The following is a 23081-nucleotide window of genomic DNA, read 5'->3' as shown; positions in this document are numbered from 1 at the left end:
TCTGTCCCCAACAGGGTAATGAGAAGGTGCCAGCCATTCACACATCTGGGGATAATTATCCTAGGAGAAGGCTCAAGTGTATGGACACACAGAATGTGTTTGTCCAGAGATGAAGCCAGAGGGAGCTAGTGTGGCTGGTGGGAGCTTGGGAGGACAGTAGGGGACAGCGGGGAGGGAGGGGCCAGGGCCTGAATGCTTGATGGCTGTGTGAGTGGTCCATTCTGTGTGACAACATTAGCCAATCTTGAGTGACTTAAGCAACAAACATTTATTGTCTCACACTATCTGTGGACCAGGAATTGACCATGATTCACCTGGAGGCCTCTGCCAGTGTCTCCCTGGGGTCTAGGACTGTGAACTCACTGAGTCAGGACCCAAGGGCTCCTCTGTCATGGTCTCAATGCTAAACCACAGATGCCTCTTCAGATGGCAACTTGTAACATACAGGCTTGTTCCTTAGAGTGAGGGACCAGAAAGAGAGAAGGACGGAGAGAGAGGAAACTGCAATACAAATGAAGAAGTGGAAATTAGACACCTAAACTCTGGGGATTGTCAAATGGTACTGCTGCTGCTGCTGCTAAGTCGCATCAGTCGTGTCTGACTCTGTGCGACTCCATAGATGGGAGCCCGCCAGGCTCCCCCGTCCCTGGGATTCTCCAGGCAAGAACACTGGGGTGGGTTGCCATTTCCTTCTCCAATGCATGAAAGTGAAAAGTGAAAGTGAAGTCACTCAGTCGTGTCTGACTCTCAGCGACCCCATGGACTGCAGGCTACCAGGCTCCTCCGTCCATGGGATTTTCCAGGCAAGAGTACTGGAGTGGGTCACCAGGGCCTTCTCTGTCAAATGGTTACAACCACTGTGTAGAACACTTCAGCAGTTTCTCAAAAGGACAAGCTTACAGTTTTCAGTCAATCCCAAAATTCCCCTCCTACATCAATACCCAAAAGCATGTGAATACACATATTCACATGCCTGTACACAGGTATTCAGAGCACCACTGTTCAGAAGAGCCCAAAGGTGAAAACTCTAATGTCCATCAACAGATGAAAGCCAGATGTGCTGGTTCCTGGATGGAATATTCTTTAGCAATGAAAAGAGTGAAAATGTTCTCAAATAGACATTTAATAGGGCTATGTAACATTGTGAATGGACTTCTTGTAATTTACATGTACAATCTAAGATAATCAAACTATTAAATTTTAAGCAAACTTTATATCATAAACAATTTAGTATCCACTAAAAAAAAAATACCAAAAATGGGCTTGCTCTAACTCTGGAGCTCTGGTGGGCAGTAGAGGTGTAGTTGGCTCCAGGTCTGGAGATGTCTCCAGAGCTTGTTCTGGAGCTGGTGCTGTAGTTCCAAGGAGAGAAAACATCAATAGGACTGCTTTTCCAAGTGTCTCCCAAAAACAGAAAGGAAAGCCTCTCACTGCCACTCAATGATCTCTCAGAGATGCCAGCCCCAGAAAGTCTTCCCAGACTGCAGTCCAGGGCAATAGTGATCTGAGCTTCCTCATTGCTCCTGGCCCAGGTCCAGCCTCAGAAGGTTCTGCTCTGTGTGGTTCAGCTCCCTCCCATCCTCGTTTGCTCCCATCACCTCCCCCTCTGCCTCAGTGGGCTCCAGGGTCTCCAGCTGTGCCAGGAGATGTAGGGTTTGGTGCTCCAGGTCTGAGTCAGGCATGCTGAGCTCTATTTAAGCCAGTAGCATCCTCGGGCAGGGAAACTCTGGGGGCTGGTGGAAACCCTCAGGGTAATGGTACAGCTAGGTGCCCAGGATGGTGGACATGGTCCTGGGGGGAGGCAGGTGGGCAGAGGAGTCAGAGACCTGGCCTTCCTCCCACACTGAGCTCCCGGGCAGCCCTGTGGGGCCTGGGTCTTTGTGCCTTCTGCTCCTGCCCATTCAGAGGCCAGCTCTCCTCCATGTCACATCTCCCTTGGTGGTTCTTTGGAAAACTGAGTCCCTCCCTCTTGAATCAAAGGCCCACTCACATTTTCAGCTGGTGTAGGGGTCCACTGTCCTCATCAGAGTAAGGGAGGATGCATCCATAGCTAGAGGAGGCCAGGAAGGCATCACATGGACAGTACTGGAGACACGCCCAGATGTGATGGCCAGTGTGACAGTGTGAGCCCCGGAGAACTGAAGCCCTGGAGGGCAGGACTGCTGTCTGCTCAATGGATTACATGATGGTTGTTCCTAGAAAAGTGCCTGCCTGCACCTTGCGGGCCTTCCTGTATATTTCAAGAATGAATGAGCCCAACCAGCCCCATCTGAGTGCCTGGGGCACTACTGATCACGCCCAGGGACCCCTGCTCTCACTCACCCAGGACAGGGCACCTCTCACAACTCACCTTGCAATTGGGAATCAGTTTGGCCCAAGGTCAAAGGCCAGAGACAACTGAGACAGAGACTGCCTTGAGGGGAGGAGGAACATGATGCCTAAGTACAATCACAGCCCCTCCAGCAGACTTTTCCATGGGGCCAGGTCCCCGGAAAGCACTTTCCAGCTTTCCAGGAAGGACCCACTGAGTCCCCACATTCACCCTGAGGGCTGGTTCTCCCTTTGCCCTTCTGTGCAGAGGGACCATCTGGGGCTTAGAGAGGTGGAGAGAGATTGCTGTGACTCCAACTGGAATGGGGCCAACTCCCCAGTGTGCCACAGCGGGAGGAAAGTGCTCACCTTGTGAAGAAGGCCCAGCACCTGCTTTGCTGTTGTTGTTCAGTCACTTAGTCCGACGTTTTGCAACCCTGTGGCTGGCAGTACACTGGCTTTCCTGTGCTTCACCATCTCCTGGAGTTTGCTCAAACTCATGTTCACTGAGTCAGTGAAGCCATCCAACCATCTCGTCCTCTGTTGTCCCCTTCTCCTCTTGCCTTCAATCTTTGCAGCATCAGAGTCTTTCCCAATGAGTTGGCTCTTTGCTTCCATCAGAATATTTCCCAATGAGTCAGCTCTTCCCACCAGGGGGCCAAAGTATTGGAGATTCAGCTTCAGCATCAGTCCTTCCAATGAATATTCAGGACTGATTTCCTTTAGGATGGACTGGTTTGATCTCCTTGCAGTCCAAGGAACTCTCAAGAGTCTTCTCCAAGAACACAGTTCAAAAGCATCAATTCTTCGGCACTCAGCCTTCTTTATGGTCCAACTCTCACATCCATCCATAACCACTGGAAAAACCATAGCTTTGACTCTATGGATCTTTGTTGGGAAAGTAATGTCTCAGCTTTTTATATGCTGTATAGGTTTGTCATAGCTTTTTCGCTTTTTATATGCTGTGTAGGTTTGTTACAACTTTTTTCCCAAGGAGCAAGTGTCTTTTAACTTCATGGCTGCAGTCACCATCTGCAGTGATTCTGGAGCCCAAGAAAATAAAGCCTGTCACTGTTTCCATTGTTTCCTCATTTATTTGCCATGAAGTGATGGGACCAGATGCCATGATCTTAGTTTTTGAATGTTGAGTTTTAAGCCAGCTTTTTCACTCTCCTCTTTCCTCTTCATCAAGAGGCTCTTTAGTTCCTCTTGGCTTTCTGCCATGAGGGTGGTGTCATCTGCATATCTGAGGTTATTGATATTTCTCCCAGCAACCTTGATTCCAGCTTATGCTTCATCCAGCCCCACATTTTGCATGATGTACTTGCATACAGGTTAAATAAGCAGGGTGACAATATACAGTCTTGATATTCTCCTTTCCTGATTTGGAACCAGTCCATTGTTCCATGTCCAGTTCTAACTGTTGCTTCCTTACCTGCATACAGGGATCTCGGGAAGCAGGTAAGGTGGTCTGGTTTTCCCATCTCTTTAAAAATTTCCCACAGTTTGTTATGATCCACACAAAGACTTTAGCGTACTCAATGAAGTAGATGTTTTTCTGGAATTCTCTTGCTTTTTCTGTGATCTCCAATGAGTACTGGCAATTTGATCTCTGGTTCCTCTGCCTTTTCTAAATCCAGCTTGAACATCTGGAAGTTCTCAGTTCGTGTACTGTTGAAGCCTAGTTTGGTGAATTTTGAACATTACTTTGCTAACATGTGAAATGAGTGCAATTGTGTGGTAGTGAGAGGGTATCAGGCAGGAAGGCCAGGGGTCTCCAAAAGGAGGAAAGAGGCTGCAAGTGCCAGACATTTTTATCTCTCTTAAGCGGCAGGAAGAAACAAACCAGCGATATGTTTTTCCTTCTCTATACATATTTAAAAGGAGGTTTCTCTTAAAATGCTGTGTTGCCAGGACACCTGGTCTCACCTAAAGCTAACTACTCTCAAACCTTGAGTTAACCAATACATTTCTTTCTCTTATGGAAATGTTGTCTTAAGCTATGTTAATGTACCCCAGACTCTATCTTCAAGTTGGTTCCACCAAATGGCCTAACTTACTTACTCAGGTATTGTTCCCCTAATCTATGTAAATGAAACTATTTGTTGGTATTCTGCCCTTCTACCAGATTCAAGTCAATTGTTTTATGACCAGGGATGAATTATCTGGTGCCATTCTAAATTTTATGACATTCCTTTCTTTTCATTAACAGACTGTGAGTGACTATATAACATACAGCTAAAGACTAGGAGGGGGGTACTCTTTTGCCCCCTTCTGATGCCTATGTCAGAAGCTTTCTCTATCTCCTTTATACTTTAATAAAACTTTATTACACAAAAGCTCTGAGCAATCCAGACTCGTCTCTGGCCCCGGATAGAATTCATCTCCTCCGGAGGCCAAGAATCCCAGCGTCTTATCGTTCAGCAACAACCTTTCAGTAGTTTGAACATTCTTTGGCATTGTTCTTTCGGATGGGAATGAAAAAAGACCTTTATGAACACTGCTGAGTTTTCCTACTTTGCTGGTATATTGAGTGCAACGCTTTAACAGCATTCATCTTTTAGGATATGACATTGCTCAGCTGGAATTCCATGATATCCACTAGCTTTGTTCATAGTGATGCTTCCTAAGGCCCACTTGACTTGCACTCTAAGATGTCTGACTGTGGGTGAGTGATCACACCATCGTGGCTATCTGGGTCACTAAGATCTTTTTTGTATATTTCTTCTGTGTATTCTTGCCACTTCTTAATATCTTCTGCTTCTGTTAGATCCACAGTTTCTGTCATTTATTGTGCCCAAGTTTCTTGTTCCCTTGGTATCTCTAATTTTATTGAACAGATCTCTAGTCTTTCCTATTCTATTGTTTTCCTCTATTTCTTTGCATTGATCACTGAGGAAGGCTTTCTTATCTCTCCTTGCTATTCTTTGGAACTCTGCATTCAGATGGTTTTATCTTTCCTTTTCTCCTTTGACTTCAGCTTCTCTTCTTTTCTCAGCTATTTTGTAAGGCCTCTTCAGACAACCATTTTGCCTTTTTGCATTTCTTTTTCTTGGGGATGGTTTGATAATGGCCTCCTGTACAATTTTTACGAACCACTGTTCATAGTTCTCCAGGCACTCTGTCTATCAGATCCAATCTCTTGAATATGTCACTTGCACTGTATAATCGTAAGGGATTGGATTAGGTTTTACCTGTATTGCATAATGCTTTTACCTACTTTCTTCAATTTAAGTCTGAATTTTACAATAAACAGTTCATGATCTGAGCCACAGTCAGCTCCCAGTCTTGTTTTTGCTTACAGTACAGAGCTTCTGCATCTCTGGCTGCAAAGAATATAATCAATCTGATTTTGGTATTGACCATCTGGTGATGTCCATGTGTAGAGTCTTCTCTTGTGTTGTTGGAAATGGGTGTTTGCTATGACCCATTCTCTTGGCAAAACTCTTGTTAGCCTTTGCCCAGCTTCATTTTGTATTCCAAAGCCAAACTTGCCTGTTACTCCAGGTATCTCCTGACTTGCTACTTTTGCATTCCAGTCCCCTATGATAAAAAGGATATCTTTTTCTTGGTATTACCTCTAGAAGGTCTTGTATCTCTTCACAGAACCATTCAACTTCAGCTTCTCCACAATTAGTGGTTGGGGCATAGACTTGGATTACTGTGATATTGAATGGTTTGCCTTGGAAAGGAACAGAGATCATTCTGTCATTTTGTTAGGGGAAGCACACTGATTGAAACCGCCCACCCTGGCCAGGCACCATAGTAACCATTTGCATGAGTTGTTTTATGGCAGGAGATCCTGATAAGGAATACGGAACTAATAGGCCACCACCAGCTGGAAGAGTTTGGGAAAGATCGAGAGGAGACACTACCTGTCCGTCCACTTCCCAGAATCCCTCTTGCTAGCATCCATTTTGGCTGAGCGATGCGTGCGCCACCAGGAAAGACTCTGAATTAGAATGATTGGCCAAAGACCACCCGGAAACTAATCCCATCACCATAAAACCCAAGACTGTGAGCCACGTGGCAGAGCAGTTCTCCTGGGTTCCCTTACCTACTGCTCTCCACCCGGGTGCCCTTTCCCAATAAAATCTCTTGCTTTGTCAGCATGTGTCTCCTCGGACAATTCATTTCCGAGTGTTAGACAAGAGCCCAGTTTCGGGCCCTGGAAGGGGTTCCCCCTTCCTGCAACAAATGGCGACCACGAAGGGACATCTTCTTCGCTGAGACTGACATCCTGACCACTCGGGGTACTCAAGGGCCAGCTTGCCTGCCAATGGACCAGACCCAGCGGCCGCAACTGGGACCCTTTTGTCCCTGGTCTCTTCCTGACGCGGACAACTGGCCAGAGTGCCCCGACCGGTAAGAAACAAGAGACTTTATTGACCTCCCTCCCCTTCCCTCTTTCTTTCCTCTCCTTAGCCCTTCCTATCCTTCCCGTTTTTCTAGTCCCCCGGTCCTGGACGCAGGAATCTGGTCGAAGGGCCTCAGCTTGAGCTGAGGATTGGAGACTGATCACCTCCTCTTGGCAGAGAACTCGAATTTTCTGGTCTGGTTTCTGGTAGGGCCGAGTTCCAGTCCTCCCTTTTCTGGAAGCCCAGGGAAAAGTCCCGTAACGCCTGGGCGTCTGTAGGTGGCAGGAGACGTCTGTAAGGCCACCCCTTTTGCCCCCCTTTCCCGCCTCCTCCCCCTTCTTTCAACCTGGCTTCCTTTCCTCCTTTTGAAATCTTTGAAGACATCTGAAGTTTTGTGTCTCTATAAAAGGTTTTCTGAGAGACTGTATTCTTGTATTTAAGAGAGTGTCTGATGAGGACTGCCAGGTTTATATGTGTGTGTTTTAACTCCGTTCTGTGTTGTGATTTGTGATGGCCATTTTGCTTTGTTTGGCTACCATTTAGACCTGCCACCATTTTGTTAGAGCTTGATTTTCTTTCCCTGTGCCTTGAGACCAGGGCTCTCAGGAACACTTATCTAGACCATCTCTAACTCCTGAGACTGAAAAAAAAAAAAAAAAGAAAAAAGCCTTTAAAAATGTTATTTATTTCAGCTTATTTTATAAACTAGTAAATTTTATATTGTAATATCTAATTCATGGCCAAACTTAGAAAATGAAGCGAGATCTTACAGTGTGTCTGTCTAAATATGTCTTGGTATGTTTTTGTCTCTGGGTAATATTTTTAGGTTAATTTGTAAATGAGCTCTATTTAATTGGCTTAAAAAAGGTAAGCGCTTACAAATCAAATAATTCTAAATTAAACAATAAATTCCAGGTTCAGGTGAACTGGGAAATATTCAGTATTAAATACCTGATATTAATGTTTTTTGTTGACCTATCTAATATAGACATGTCTTAGAGTAATTGACATCAAGTAGAATATTTTCATTGTACCTAGGTTTAATATAAGTTAAATATTATACCTATTACAAGTTTGTCAACAAAGAAATTACCTCGAGTGAAAAAACTTCTAGAAAATGTAAATGAGGTATGAGTTTATATATAAACTCTATTAAGAATAATTATTCTTTAAAAATATCTGTTTACAATAGTCTCTCCAGATTGACGTAACTTGAATTTCTAAGGGTTGTGCTAAACTAAGTATTGAAAGTCTATTAAATAATTAGGTCATTTCCAAATGAAATAAGATTTTGAAACATTTACTACTAAACACTGATTTCCTTTTACAGAAAAACTAAAGAGATTTGGGACTATAAAAGAATAATGTTTGATGCCATCCTAAAATGTTTTAAGAAAGCAAGGGTTTTAGAAATTATCACTGGTATTTATGCTCACCAATCTATAAAATGCTAATATAAAAGTTAGCTCTTGGTTGCTAAAGGAAAGCAGGAAGAGTGATTTCAGTAAAAAAGTATGAAAAAAATACTAAAAAGAGTTATGCATGATCAGGATTTTCTAAAATTGGATTACAATTAGTTAGATAAGTGGATTTTATTAGGAATGACATGGTTGTAAGAAAACTGCTTAGAGCCAATTAGGTCCAAGATGGCGGAGCTGACTTTCACTAGACCTTGAGCCTTGGTATTTGTGCCCATTGTGACATATCAATAAGCTAAATGATACACCCATCAACATTGACTGAATCTGACCAAATGTTCTAAAGCTTTCAATTGTTCTTTTCGATAAAACTTCCTGAATCGAATTCTTTTGAAGTTTCTTTGACATCTAGCTAACTTTGGGGTGTTTCAGAGGGCCCCTGAAACATCCCAAAGAGAGATATTAAACTGTTTATTTGGTTGGTTAAATTACATGAAAAAGATTATCAAATGAGTAATAAATCCACTCATGTTATAATGTATAAAAAGTTACTAATACAGATATCCTAGAAATTATATAGAGTTCTTAACATTTTGATATGTCTTGGTATTCTGATGAAAAACCTGATGACGTCACAAAAGTTAACAAAGGACTGAACGAACCAGCGAATATGCTTATAACTTTTATGGTTTCTATCTGAGAAATTACAGGTTTAAATTGTGTGTTTTCCGGGAACAGAAAAAACCTTCCTCTTAAACTAATTATAAAAATAATTTGGTAAAATTACACATTATAAACAAGACAATTGTATTTTCTCTCTATCTGACTCCTCCAGAAATTTAAAACTCTTAAGTTTCCAGTAAGTTTATCAAATGAGCTAAAAAGGTTATCTCACTAACAGGTACAAAAATCTCAAGGAATTTTTGAGACCTTAAAAGAAAAGAGTTCACCTAGATTTGTTAGGCAAAATCTGTGATAAGCCTTTGGCGTGAGTTTCCCAGTCCTGTTTTATATTAAAAGTTCAGTCTGAGATCCTATAAGTGTTTCAGCAAAATAAAAATCTATGATCAATTCTGTTATGTGATATTAATGTAAAAGTTTGTTTCTGAAGCTTGTCTCAGTAATCTATCTTTGGACGAAGATCAGATGCCTCATGACCTGCAACCAGGACTGAAAAAAGACATAATTTAAGAGACTGTCTCCAACCTGGATGGAAAGACTTTTTATCAGGTACTCTTAACTAGCTCATACAGAATAAAACTGAAGGGAAATTAACTCTTAGATTAATTCCCATTTCCAAAGGCCCCTACACTGGATTGGTCTATAGAGAAGACAGCTGACCTGATCTCACCTTAAAATGATGCTCAAACAAGAAAAACTACAGCACACCAGGATGAGAAGACAACGACATCAGAGGTAGACAGCTTGTCCAAGATACCGGACCTGATTCGTATGATCGTTTATAGTGTTCTCTTGACTTCTTAGACCTTTGTATATAAATCAAATGCTTTTCTATCATAGGCCTGATACTATGCTAGTTTTAAAAATCAATCCAATTGTTGGGTTTGTGGCCAATTATATGTGTCTAGCTCTGGGTTACCTTGGTAAATTTCTCTACTACAAGACTCTAACTGGTTGGCCCTGAAGAAATTTACTTGGAAAAATTATAGTCATATTCAGGTTACTATGATACTACCAGATGGGATCCCCTTACTGGGCCAATTAATAATGCCTACTCTGACTCTGGCTATAAATTTGAGCCTTTTTCTATTCCTCAAGCTCAATCAGAGCAACAAAAAAAGGTTTTAACAAAAGAAAAAGAAATCTCCCACAATTATGAGATAGATTTATATAGATAACACTAGGCTATGGTAATTTAGGTTTAAAGTCTCCTCTATGTTCAAGACAATTAAATCATACTAAAGATAATCAGTCTAGTAACACTAGAAAACTGGGCTGTGTGCCTTATAGATGGTGGTGCCAATGTATAATTTCCCTGAAAGATAAAGATTCGTACAGAGTAGACTAAGTCAGATGACCTGGGATATACTGGGCTATATCTAGTAGAAGCTCTTAGGTCTTACTTGTGACTTTACTAATACTGCTGGCTACGTTCTTTGTATTTCACCTGTTTTACAGAATTGCTATTTCTTACAGTGCCAAATGTGTGACTGAGGCCTCTGATAGAATAATATATAGTTCCTTATGAAATCGATGATGATGACAGTGTAACTCTAGATATGAGAAAAAGCAACAAGAGGGAATGTTTTCCTGGACCAAGAGGCTAGTAAGACAGGTGGTCCAGAGAATTTTAGATACTGTTTTATGGCCTAATCCAGTAACAGCCCATTGAGAGGCCGGTCGACAAAATCTTTGCCAAACCTGAGAATGGACATTCTCAGCACCATGGGATAAAATGGTCATGAAATGCCCCCCTCAAAGTCGTGGTCAAGTTTGTGAGCAAAAAGGGGCTTTGCCAACTGAAGATTGACACTTGCCATCTACATCTACAGCGATTCTATCATGGCCACTGCAACTGCTGACTTCCAACGGCCCTGAAAGGAGTTCAGGGTGAAGATCAAGAATGAGGTGTTCCGTGCTCTGGGAAAACTGGCAGAACAGGCCTTCAGATAGTTAGATCTTTTCAAGAGATTTTATGAGTCCCAATTCTTGCATCTTCTCATACCTAGAGAAACACTAACATCATTAATGGTGCCATCTGCTTTGGCTATTAAAGAAAAAATTTTATAATTAAAAGTCAAAATAGAGTACTCAGTTATGGTTCAGACATCCTGGGAAATAACCAGGTGTTACTATGGGTGTAATTTCAGATTAGACATTGTATTGCTAAACACTTGAGTTTTCTGAGTCGTGTCAGGCTTAGATGCCTCCATTCTCAAAACAATGTCTGCTGGAAGCTAGTAACTTCTACCTTACTTTTTATAAAATAGGCAACTGGCCACCTGGCTACAAGTCTCCCTGAAGTGCCAGGTCCAGACTGGATTTCAGGTCTATTCTTCTAAAAGAAAGAGATTTACTTTGTCTATTAAAACTCCAGTTATCCCTTCTCTAGCTACTACTAACTGGGTATGTTACAACAAAATGGCAGACCAAGGGATTGAGATTTTAATCATACAAGGCTCAGATCTAAGACTTGGAACTCAGGAATACTTCCAATTCAGTGTCTCTTCTCCAAGCTGAGGCGGTCCTATGCCCCATTTTGACAAAAAGTTATCACAGTCATAGTTGCCCTGTTCCCTAAATAAAACTGAACAGGACTCTGAGGGGTGGCAACTCTGGAGTACAGATCTGCTGTACTGTAAAATATAGGCTTTATTCAGCCTCCTTGACCTTCCCTGAGTTCCAAAGGGTAGATTCAAACAATTGCCAATCAGAGAAAGAAAAAATACAGAAACAGAGGGGAAACAATCAAATGGTGGTACAGCCTTGAGATGGGTCCTGGTTCCTACTCAAAAAAAAAAAAAAATATGCATAACAATGTCTTTTGAGTTCTTCTACAGAACTAGAGCCCCCACCCAGGTGGAAGATGGTAACTTCAGACTAAACATAAGATTCTTAGAACACAGCTCTGTTGCTTGACCACCAGCCAATCATCCCAGCAGTGCCTCCTGTTTCTGGGGACCAGTGATGACCATCCTTTTAGGTCTGTTTGGCCCCTGTCTATTTTACCTCTGAGAGGCGCTGACAGTTCCAAACTAAGTTGCTGTTATTACAAGAGTAAAAGCTGGTTTCAGATATAAAACACCCCAACTTAGGTCAGGTATAGAGAGACTTCTGCTCTGCTAGGCAGGCCTACGCCCAGGCACAGCAGGAAGAAGTTACAGAAGAAAGAGACCTCCGCCCCAATTCCCAAGAAGCATCTTGAGTATGAAGTCTCTCAGTGGGGAGTTGTTAGGGGAAGCACACTGATTGAAACCGCCCACCCTGGCCAGGCACCATAGTAACCATTTGCATGAGTTGTTTTATGGCAGGAGATCCTGATAAGGAATACGGAACTAATAGGCCACCACCAGCCGGAAGAGTTCGGGAAAGATCGGGAAAGATCGAGAGGAGACACTACCTGTCCGTCCACTTCCCAGAATCCCTCTTGCTAGCATCCATCTTGGCTGAGCGATGCGTGCGCCACCAGGAAAGACTCTGAATTAGAATGATTGGCCAAAGACCACCCGGAAACTAATCCCATCACCATAAAACCCAAGACTGCGAGCCACGCGGTAGAGCAGTTCTCCTGGGTTCCCTTACCTACTGCTCTCCACCCGGGTGCCCTTTCCCAATAAAATCTCTTGCTTTGTCAGCATGTGTCTCCTCGGACAATTCATTTCCGAGTGTTAGACAAGAGCCCAGTTTCGGGCCCTGGAAGGGGTCCCCCTTCCTGCAACAATTTTGGAGACTGCATCCAAGTACTGCATTTTGGACTCTTCTGTTGACTAGGAGAGATACTCCATTTCTTCTAAGGGATTCTTACTCACAGTAGATAGCAAACGCCCTGTAGGTGCCCAGGAATGTGGGAAGGTAGGAGGTGGTTGCTGCCTAGGAAACAGGTACCAGGTTCCCACTAGCATCTCTAGCCTATGTCTTTGGAAACTTCACATCATGCAGGTCTCATGTCCCCTGTGGGACAAATTTTCCCTCTGGGGTGTAACACAGCAGACACACAAGTCAGAGGCAGCACCACAGACACCAGGAAAGCAGGGGCTGGAGCTCAGACTGAGTCCCCTGGACTCAGGGCAGGAGGAGGGGCAGGAATGCCTTCTGCAGAATAAAGGTCCTGGCATCACAAGTGAACTGGCGCTTGGTGATGGTTTCATGTGTTAGCAACTCGGGGCAGTTTGTATTAGACAGCTCTCCATGTGTTAACTGCATCATCCCTGTTGTGGTGTCCAAAACTTCCCATTCTGTGGATGAGAACTGGGGTGATAGGGGCTGATCCTGGGGTGAGAGGCATCAGGATTCTCAGGCCAACATGGATACCTGGGGATGAAGTTAATCCAGGATTAACTGTAGAAAAATGCAGAAAGGCTCCTTGGGGAACATGAAGGGAAATCCTATCACAACCTCTTTCTGAGATTCCCACATGTAGATGAACAGTGATTTTGCATCTGGACACCAGTCTGTAGTTCCATGTCCAGTTCTAACTGTTGCTTCCTGACTTGCATACAGGTTTCTCAAGAAATGAGGTGGTAAAAAAAAAAAAAGAAAGAAAGAAATGAGGTGGTAATAACAGATGGGTAGAATCCTATCTTTTAAAATGTATGAGACAAGGAGTTAAAAGGAACCACATACAAAGAATATAAAAATTAAAAAAAAAAAATAGAACAGAAAAACAGACAAAAAGTGTTACAAAAATTCAAATCTGAGGAACTGCCATGCTCAGTAAATCTCAAAACACATCCGTGACCTTACCGAATCAGAAGACAAAGAGAATTTGGAATGACTTTCAGCCACTGATATTATGGAAAGGTTTATAAAGGTCACATGCCTTACCAGGAAGGAAACGCTCCTCTTTCCCAATAGAAACCTGCAACCACCTTTAAGTGAAAGTGCTAAGCACAGCTCTTTTTTCTTTTTTCTTCTTTTTTTCGATTTCAACTACATGCTAGGGCATTGAGTGGATAATTGCAGGAACGTGGATTGTATGGAGGAGCCATCTTACCCATGCCATCAGCTTTCTCCCAATTAATCCAATGATCTAAGATGCTGGGGGGTGAGAAGGCTTTTTCACAGAGAGACTCGTGACAAACTCATGTTATGTAGTAGTTACCCATCATGGATTCGTATGAAGCACTTGAAAATCATAGACTTCACCTGATGATGCTTTGGTCAAGAGGCGGGAAGGCTCCTCCTCAGCTATCACCCATTTCGTACCAAGCTTTCCCACTTCCAGAGCCTGAGAGTTCCTGGCGCTGGCTCCACGCCCAGTCTGCAAACACCCACACTGCAGAAGGTGCCCTCCGAGGCGGAGGCCCCAGGGATCGGACTCTCAAGGCAATCAGGCCCGAAGGTGCCTGGGGCTCCCCACACAGCCTCCTGTGGGAATTCCACCTGGGGAATCCTGGGTCATGACAACTGCAGGGGACAATCAGTCGACTTCATCTTAGACCACAGGGCAACTTTCTCTCTGTGTTTCCTGAAGCCCCTGGCCCACACTCTCCCCGATCGGCTTCCATAATGGGACTGTCTGGATGAGCCAAACATTATACTTTCAGCTGTGCTCTAAACGACAATATCTACTATCAAGGAAAATAGTACTTCTGCATTAAAACACAGTGTGAACTTGAACGTGACAATCCCCGTTTCAGAGAGATCTCCTCGCATAGGTACCGTGAGTAAATATGGCCCATCTATTCTGCAGATCACAGTCTTGCATGTGGTCCCTGTGCAAGTCATCTTCTTCACTCACAGTGCCTCAGCCGTTCTTGGGGAAATGTTCCTTATCCTTCAGGGCATGAAGTTAAGTGAGTCTGAACCCTCCTCCTCACCGCAGCCAAGAAAGGCCCACAGAGACACTGAGGGGCACCTTCCAGCTATGACAAGGCCTGGGGTTGCTTGTCATCCAGCCGTAAGCCGCCCAGGGATGTGGAAGGCTGGGCAGACTCTGTGCAGGCTTTGAAAGCTCCTTGTGTAATCCGTCACTATCTGTTTGGAAAACTGAGGCCCAAACAGGAGTGGGAAAAACCAGGGCTCGGGGCAGGGGCAGAGTCTCAGGCCATCCTCGGCTAGGGCTGCACCACACACACCAGCTTGGCTTTGGGAAGTAGAGAGCCAGAAGCCCAGAACATCCCCACTCACCTGGACTAGATGTCTCTGGGTGTCCACACAAATAGACACAACACTCACACTAACCTCAGAAAAGGGGACAGGAAGGCATTGGGGTCAAAGGAGGAGTGGACCTGGGGTGGCGACAAATGATAAAGAAGCAACGCGATGACCACAGACTGGATCTCACGCTGTCTCTGGTGCAGGAATGGACCAGGACTCAGCCGGAGGTCTCTGCCAGTGTCTCCCAGGGCTTTGAGGCTGTGGACTCACCTGAGACACAAGCTGCTTCATTCAGGGGCAGGCCACAAGGGCCTCCTCAGAGGCTTCTTCCCCAGAATGAGGGACCAGGCGGGGGGAATGTGTGGCAGCAAGGACACTGCAACACTAGTGAAGAATTGGAAATGGAAACACTAATGGAACGCTTCCACCACAGGTCCTCAAAAAGGCAACTAGATAGTATTCAATTGTTGACAGAAATATCAATCACCTCAGATAGGCAGATGACACCACCCTTATGGCAGAATGTGAAGAAGAACTAAAGAGCCTCTTGAAGAAAGTCAAAGAGGAGAGTGAAAATGTTGGCTTAAAGCTGACCATTCAGAAAACTATGATCATGGCATTCGGTCTGATCACTTCATGGCAAATAGATGGGGAAACAGTGGAAACAATGGCTGACTTTATTTTTCTGGGCTCCAAAATCACTGCAGATGTTGACTGCAGCCATGAAATTAAAAGACGATTACTCCTTGGAAGGAATGTTATGACCCACCTAGATAGCATATTAAAAAGCCTAGTCAAAGCTATGGTTCTTCCAGTAGTCAGGTATGGATGTTAGATTTGGAGTGTAAGGAAACCTGATTGCTGAAGTATTGATGGTTTTGAACTGTGGTGTTGGAGAAGACTCTTGAGAGTCCCTTGGACTGCAAGGAGATCCAACCAGTCCATCCTAAAGGCAATCAGTTCTGGGTATTCATTGGAAGGACTGATGTTGCAGCTGTATCTCCAATATTTTGGCCACCTGATGCGAAGAGCTGATTCATTTGAAAAGACCCTGGTGCTGGGAAAGATTGAAGGTGGGAGAAGAAGGGGACGACAGAGAATGAGATGGTTAGATGGCATCATCGACTCAATGGACATGAGTTTGGCTGAACTCCGGGAGTTGTTGATGGACAGGGAGGCCTGGCATGCTGTATTTCATGGGGTTGCAAAAAGTCAGACACAACTGAGTGACTGAACTGAACTGAACTGAAATTGCCCCATCTTTCACCACCTGAAATCTCTTCAAGTACTTTTGATGTGACCCTTGTACTCTTAATGCTTCCTGTTACCTGGTTTGGCAAGATTCTTCAAGTTACTCTTGTGAATCTCTTGCTCAGGACTAGAATCAGTCATTTCTCCAATAAGCTTTGGTTTCTTTTATTGGAAGATCGCATTGAATATTAAATATGGAACATTAGGATGTTGGGAATCCTTAATTCTGGTTTGATCATTGTTCCTAGGTCTTCTCAGTGGGAAATTAGCGTATTACATGTATGCTAAAATATTCTGGTAGTTGTCTACAGATACATCCAATCAAACAGAGAACTTTGACATTTCTACTTAACTTCTCTGTGACATCTTTTCTCCTTTCTTCCACAATTAGAAACATAAATTCCAAGGACACAGATCCTTGTCACACCCAAAGATCCAAATCGCAAAAAGGCAATGTGATTGAAAAATATACATAATAAGCTATATAAATTGTGAAATATGATATACATATAAATAGCTGTGCATAGACATAGAGAGGAAGGGACAAAGGTGGACAGAGATAAGGGGTGGACACATAAAATTAAATGCTTGTATGTATCACAGGAAACAAGTTTCAGTCAGTTGTTCAACTTATCACTAGATGCAATTTTAATTAGCTTCCAAACGAGATTGAAGACAAAATCAAACAGAAATACCTTAAAGAAATCCCCTGTTTATAATACATGTTTTGATGAAAACTAACTTAGAAAAGTTTTCACCTGGAATACAAGACTGACAGGAGAAATGTCAATAACCTCAGATATGCAGATGACACCACCCTCATGGCAGAAAGCAAAGAGGAACTGAAGAGCCTCTTGATGAAAGTAAAAGAGGAGAGTAAAAAGTTGGCTTAAAGCTCAACATTCAGAAAACTAAGATCATGGCATCTAGTCCCATCATGTCATGGCAAATAGGTGAGGAAACAATGGAAACAGTGACAGACTTTATTTTCTTGAGCTCCAAAATCCCTGCAGATGGTGACTGCAGCCATGAAATTAAAAGACACTTGCTCCTTGGAAGAAAAGCTATGACCAACCTAGACAGCATATTAAAAAGCAGAGACATTACTTTGCTGACAAAGGTCCATCTAGTCAGAGCTATGGCTTTCCCAGTAGTTATGTATGGATGTGAGACTTAGACTATAGAGAAAGCTGAGTGCAGAGGAATTGATGCTTTTGAACTGTGGTTTTGGAGGAGACTCTTGAGAGTCCTGTGGACTTAAAGGAGATCCAACCAGTACATCCTAGAGGAAATCAGCCCTGGATATTCTTTGGAAGTACTGATGCTGAAGCTGAAACTCCAATACTTTGGCCACCTGATGCAAAGAACTGACTCATTGGAAAAGACCCTGCTGCTGGGAAAGATTGAAGGCAGAAGGGGATGACAGAGGATGAGATGGTTGGATGGTATCACCCACTCTATGGACATGAGTTTGAGGAGGCTCTGGGAGTCGGTGATGGACAGGGAGGCCTGGGGTGCTGCAGTCCACGGTGTCGCAAAGGGTCAGACATGACTGAGCGACTGAACTGACTGAACTTGGGACAGTGTGCTTGTCAGAAGCAGCTACACACCGCCCTCTGGTGGTCTTCTGAGAAATGGCAGGAACCGCTGCAGGACTCTATGGCATCGTGGACAAAAGCAGTCAACCTTCACACTTGCCACCTTCACAGTCTTACAGTTACAACAAACCAAATTCTGTATGATTCACTGTTAGGTTTTACAAAGTTATGGTAATTGAGAGACGTCATTCAAGAGCACCACATATTGTATAATTTCATTTATGGAGTAGACAAGTGCTCTACTATGGAACAGGCAAACCTACAGTGACAGAAAGTAGATTCATTGTGTCCACGATTAGGAGAGAGAGTTTGGACAGTAGTGGGAATTCACTGCTATGAGTAAAAGGTGTGTTTTGTGGATGATGACAAGGCTCTAAAATGGATTATGATGATGGCTCTACAACTCTGAATATCCTGAAAGCTGCTGAGGTTTACAATAAAAATTGGTGAATTGCACAGCCATGAACTATGCCTCAATAAAGTAGTTAAAAATTAGGCCTCCAGCCTTTTGAATTAAAAAAATATAATGTTTGGAGATACTGTATATATGTTAAGTAGTCACATTCTTCAGGTAGAATAATTAGGTCTGATTTTGCATTAGTGTTCACTCAATGATTTGTATTAAGCCTCCAAATATTATTTCTTTGTCTCTCTGGTTTCTGCCCGCCAAGGCTTGGTTTTTCTTAAGTGAAGAGTTTCAAAATGTACCTGCGGCAATGTTCAAACCCAGGGGGATGGTTGATGTCAAAAATGAATCCAGGGTGAATTATTCAGAACGAGAACTCCCTTTCTAGGGTTTCTTAACTGCTCACTAAGAGGATTTTTCAGTAGTCATGTATGGATGTAAGAGCTGGACCATAAAGAAAGCTGAGCGCCGAAGAATTGATGCTTCTGAACTGTGGTGTTGGAGAAGACCCTTGAGAGTCCCATGGACTGCAAGGAGATCAAACCAGTCCATCCTAAAGGAAATCAGTCCTGAATATTCATTGGAAGGACTGATGCTGAATCTGAAGCTCCAATACTTTGGCCACCTGATGCGAAGAACTGACTCATTGGAAAAGACCCTGATGCTGGGAAAGATTGAAGACAGGAGGAGAAGGGGATGATGGAGGATGAAATGGTTGGATGGCATCACCAACTCAATGAACGTGAGTCTGAACAAGCTCCAGGAGTAGGTGATGGACAGAGAGGCCTGTCCATGGGGTTGATGGGGTCGCAGAGAGTTGGATATAACTGAGCGACTGAACTGACCGACTCAAGAGGAGTATAAACATCTTGTTAACCAGAAAGAAGACATAAAGGCAAATTGAACATGACTTGAGCTACCCACTACTTCCCTTCCCTATCAAAGGTCCTACAGAGAAGAATCCTAAAATTGTTACCAGGAAAGTTTAGATGCTTCCCCCTCACTCATGAAATATAGTCTTAACATTTTTATTTAAACTAAGTTAGTTTTATCCCAGACTTTATGACACAAAGTACCATCAACTATCAGTGTTTCTCCATGGGCTCAAGGAGGGAATTAGGCCCTGTTGATTGAAGGCCTCTGTGGTCTAGATGATTCTACTTAAGTACTACTCTTGAAGAACAAAGTCTTCAATAATTTTTCTGTGTTTTGACTTCAGATGAAGATCTTTGTTGAGAAAAATAACTATTTACTAGCTTTTTGAGGTATGACCATACAACTTTTGACTTTCCTAAAAGAGGATTGTTTTGTAACAGGTAATACAATATAACAATTCTTGTTCAAGGGACTTTTTAAGATTAGAACACCATCTGCTGAATTTCATCTAAGCATAAGAAATTTGAAAAGCCAACATTCACACTAAGTTTCTTCAAATTACTCTACAATAGTATAATAGCATTTTTCAAAATTATCATACAATTCTATACAGAATTATAACATGACTTAATCTACTTCTGTTTCTCTTGCTGTGTCTTTCAGAGTATCATCAGAGAAAGGGTAACATTCAGCAAGCATGCTCACTTCAAAGAAAAATATATTTGCTTTTTGCCTTGAGTGTAACATTAACTGTTCAAGGAAAACAATCCATTAAGATAGTCATGTTGTGCTTTATTTGCCCATGTAATTATTGCCTTGTCAACAAAGTCCCTGATAGACAGAATGCCTAAAGAACTATGGGTGGAGGTTCATAACATTGTACCGGAGGCAGTGACCAAAATCATCCCAAAGAAAAAGAAATGCAAGAAGGCAAAATGCTTATCTGAGGAGGCCTTACAAATAGCTGAGGAAAGAAGAGAAGTGAAAGGCAAGGGAAAGATATACTCAACTGAATGCAGAGTTTGAGAGAATAGCTAGAAGAGATAATAAGCCCTTCTTAAATGAACAATGTAAAGGAATTGAGGAAAACAATAGAATTGGGAAAGGCTAGAGATCTCTTCAAGAAAACTGGAGATCAGGGCTGGTGCACTGGGATGACCCTGACCGATGGGATGGGGAGGGAGGTGGAAGGGGAGTTCAGTACGGGGAACACATGTACACCCATGGCTGATTCATGTCAATGTATGTCAAAAAACACTACAAAATTGTAAAGTAATTTGCCTCAAATTAAAATAAATTAATTAATTTTAAAAAGAAAACTGGAGATATCCAGGGAACATTTCATGCAAAGATGGGCACAATAAAGAATAGAGGCAGTAAGGACCTAATAGGAGCAGAAAATATTAAGAAGAGGTGGCAAGAATAAACAGAACTATACATGAAATGTCTTGATGACCCAGATAACCATGACAGTGTGGTCATGCACTTAGGGTCAGACATCTTGGAGTGTAAAGTCAAGTGGGCCTTAGGAAGCATTACTATGAACAAAAGTAGTGGAAGTGATGGAATTCTAGCTGAGTTATTTAAAATCCTAAAAGATTTTATTTTAAAATTTACTTTAAAATTTTATTTTAAAATTTATTTTAAAATCCTTAATACGTCAGCAAGTTTGGAAAACTCAGCTGTGGCCACAGGACTGAAAAAGTTCAGTTCCATTCCAACCCCAAAGAAAGGCAATGCCAAAGAATGTTGTTCATACTACCATACAATTGTGCTCATTTCACATGCTAGTAAGGTTATGCTCAAAATCCCTCAAGCTAGGATTCAGCAGTACATGAACAGAGAACTTCCAGATATACAAACTGGGTTTAGAAAAGGCAGAGGAACCAGAGATCAAATTGCCAACATTTGTTGGATCATAGCAAAAGCAACAGGATTCCAGAAAAACATTTGCTTCAATAACTACGCTAAAACCTTTGACTGTATGGATCACAAAAAAAACTGGAGAAAATTCTTAAAGAGATGGGAATACCAGACCACCTTACCTGTCCCCTGAGAAACCTGTATGCGGGTCAAGAAGCCACAGTTAGAACCAGACATGGAACAAGCTGTTCCAGATTGGGAAAAGAGTACATCAAGGCTGTATATTGTCACCCTGTTTATTTAACATCTATGCAGAGTACATATTGTGAAATGCCAGGCTGGATGAATCACAGCTGGAATCAAGATTGCCTCATATTGTTGATATAAGGTTGTATATCAACAACCTCAAATATGCAGATAAGACCACTCTCATGGCAGAAAGTGAAGAGGAACTAAAGAGCCTCTTGATGAAGATGAAAAAAGAGAGTGAAAAAACTGGCTTAAAACTCAACATTCAAAAACAAAGATCATGGCATCTAATCCCATCAATTCATGGCAAACAGGTGGGGGAAAAGTGCAAACAGTGGCAGATTTTATTTTCTTGGGCTCCAGTGACTGCAGCCACGAAGTTAAAAGATGCTTGCTCCTTAGAAGAAAAGCCATCACATACTTAGACAGCATATTAAAAAACAGAGCCATCACTTTGCCAACAAAGGTCCATATAGTCAAAGCTATGGTTCCAGCAGTCATGTACGGCTGTGAGAGTTGGACCATAAAGACGGCTGAGTGCCGAAGAATTGAGGCCTTCAAACTGTGGTGATGCAGAAGACTCTTAAGAGTCTCTTGGATTGCAAAGAGATCAAACCAGTCAATCCTAAAGGAAATCAGTCCTGAATATTCATTGGAAGGATGGATGTTGAAGCTGTAGCTCCAATACTTTGGCCACCTCATGCGAAGAGCTGACTCACTGGAAAAGACCCTTACGCTTGGAGACTGAAGGCAAAAGGAGAAGGGGGAAACAGAGGATGAGATGGTAGGATGGCATCACTGACTCAATGGACACGAGTGTGAGCAAACTCCGGGAGATAGTGAAGAACAGGGAAGCCTGGTGCACTGGGGTCCATGGGGTCACATAGCATCCTACTATTGCGACTAAACAATAACAAAATATGATCCAGCAATTCCACTTCTGTGCATATATCTGGATAAAAACTAGCAAAACTGTAGTTCCAAGGGAACTATGTTGGTTTTTATGACAAATCAAAGAAACAAGTCAGGATGAGGCTACTTTTGAGGACGGGAGTGGTAATAGAGAGAGGTCCCTTAGGAGGGACTTTAGGTGTTGACAATATTTTGTTTGAATTCTTGGTGTTTATGTGGTTATCTTCACCTTTTTTTCTTTTCCTGGTAATTCATCTGTTACTACAATTATACCATGCACACTTTCATATAGTTTGGTGAAAGGTGTCAGATCAGGGTGGTGTCTCCTAGGTGGTCCTCCTCCTTGTTTCAAGAGTAGTTTCAGTCCTGTGGTGTGCAGTTGGTACCTGAGCCCAAAGCAAAAGTTCACTTTATCTAAAGTCTTCACCAATGACTTCAAACTGCCACTTATCTTGGAATTTATTGACTTCTAAAATATGAAGCTGGGGTTTTCAGTAAACTTGGGCCAAATTCACTGACTAGGCACAGAACATAGTTTAAGAAGATCTAGATACTGGAGAAATGCAGAGAAACTCAAGTGCTCTGAAGAGACACCCAAATAGCTGACCATAAAATGGCCACATAAATAGCATCATTCTACAAATTTACTCTACCATCATTTCCTGGGACCTGTCAAGGAGAAATCACTGGGGTAAATAGTATGAAGAAAATAAAATTGGGGAAATTTCTATGTGGGTTTTTATTTAAGGTGGTAATTTCTAAAAGGAATGAAACTTGAAACCTGTAGACAAAATAGTGTTTCATGTTCATTTTAAGATTTCCTTGATGTCCGGTAATATAACAAAGTTTTCATATACATCGTAACTAATTGTACTTTCTTACGATTACATTTCAGTGTTTCTAAGACATGCTTTTTGTCATATTTTAACAGCTTTGAAATTGGATTTGTAATGCATCTTAAAGTAAATGGCCTGTCATAATTTAACTGTCTATATATATATATATATAAAACTGTCTATATATATATATATATATTTGCAATCGTAAATAGAATACTGAA

The sequence above is a fragment of the Cervus elaphus genome, chromosome 15, assembly GCF_910594005.1.
Source record: "Cervus elaphus chromosome 15, mCerEla1.1, whole genome shotgun sequence".
NCBI lineage: Eukaryota > Metazoa > Chordata > Mammalia > Artiodactyla > Cervidae > Cervus > Cervus elaphus.
Note: the sequence above shows the minus strand (reverse complement) of the source record.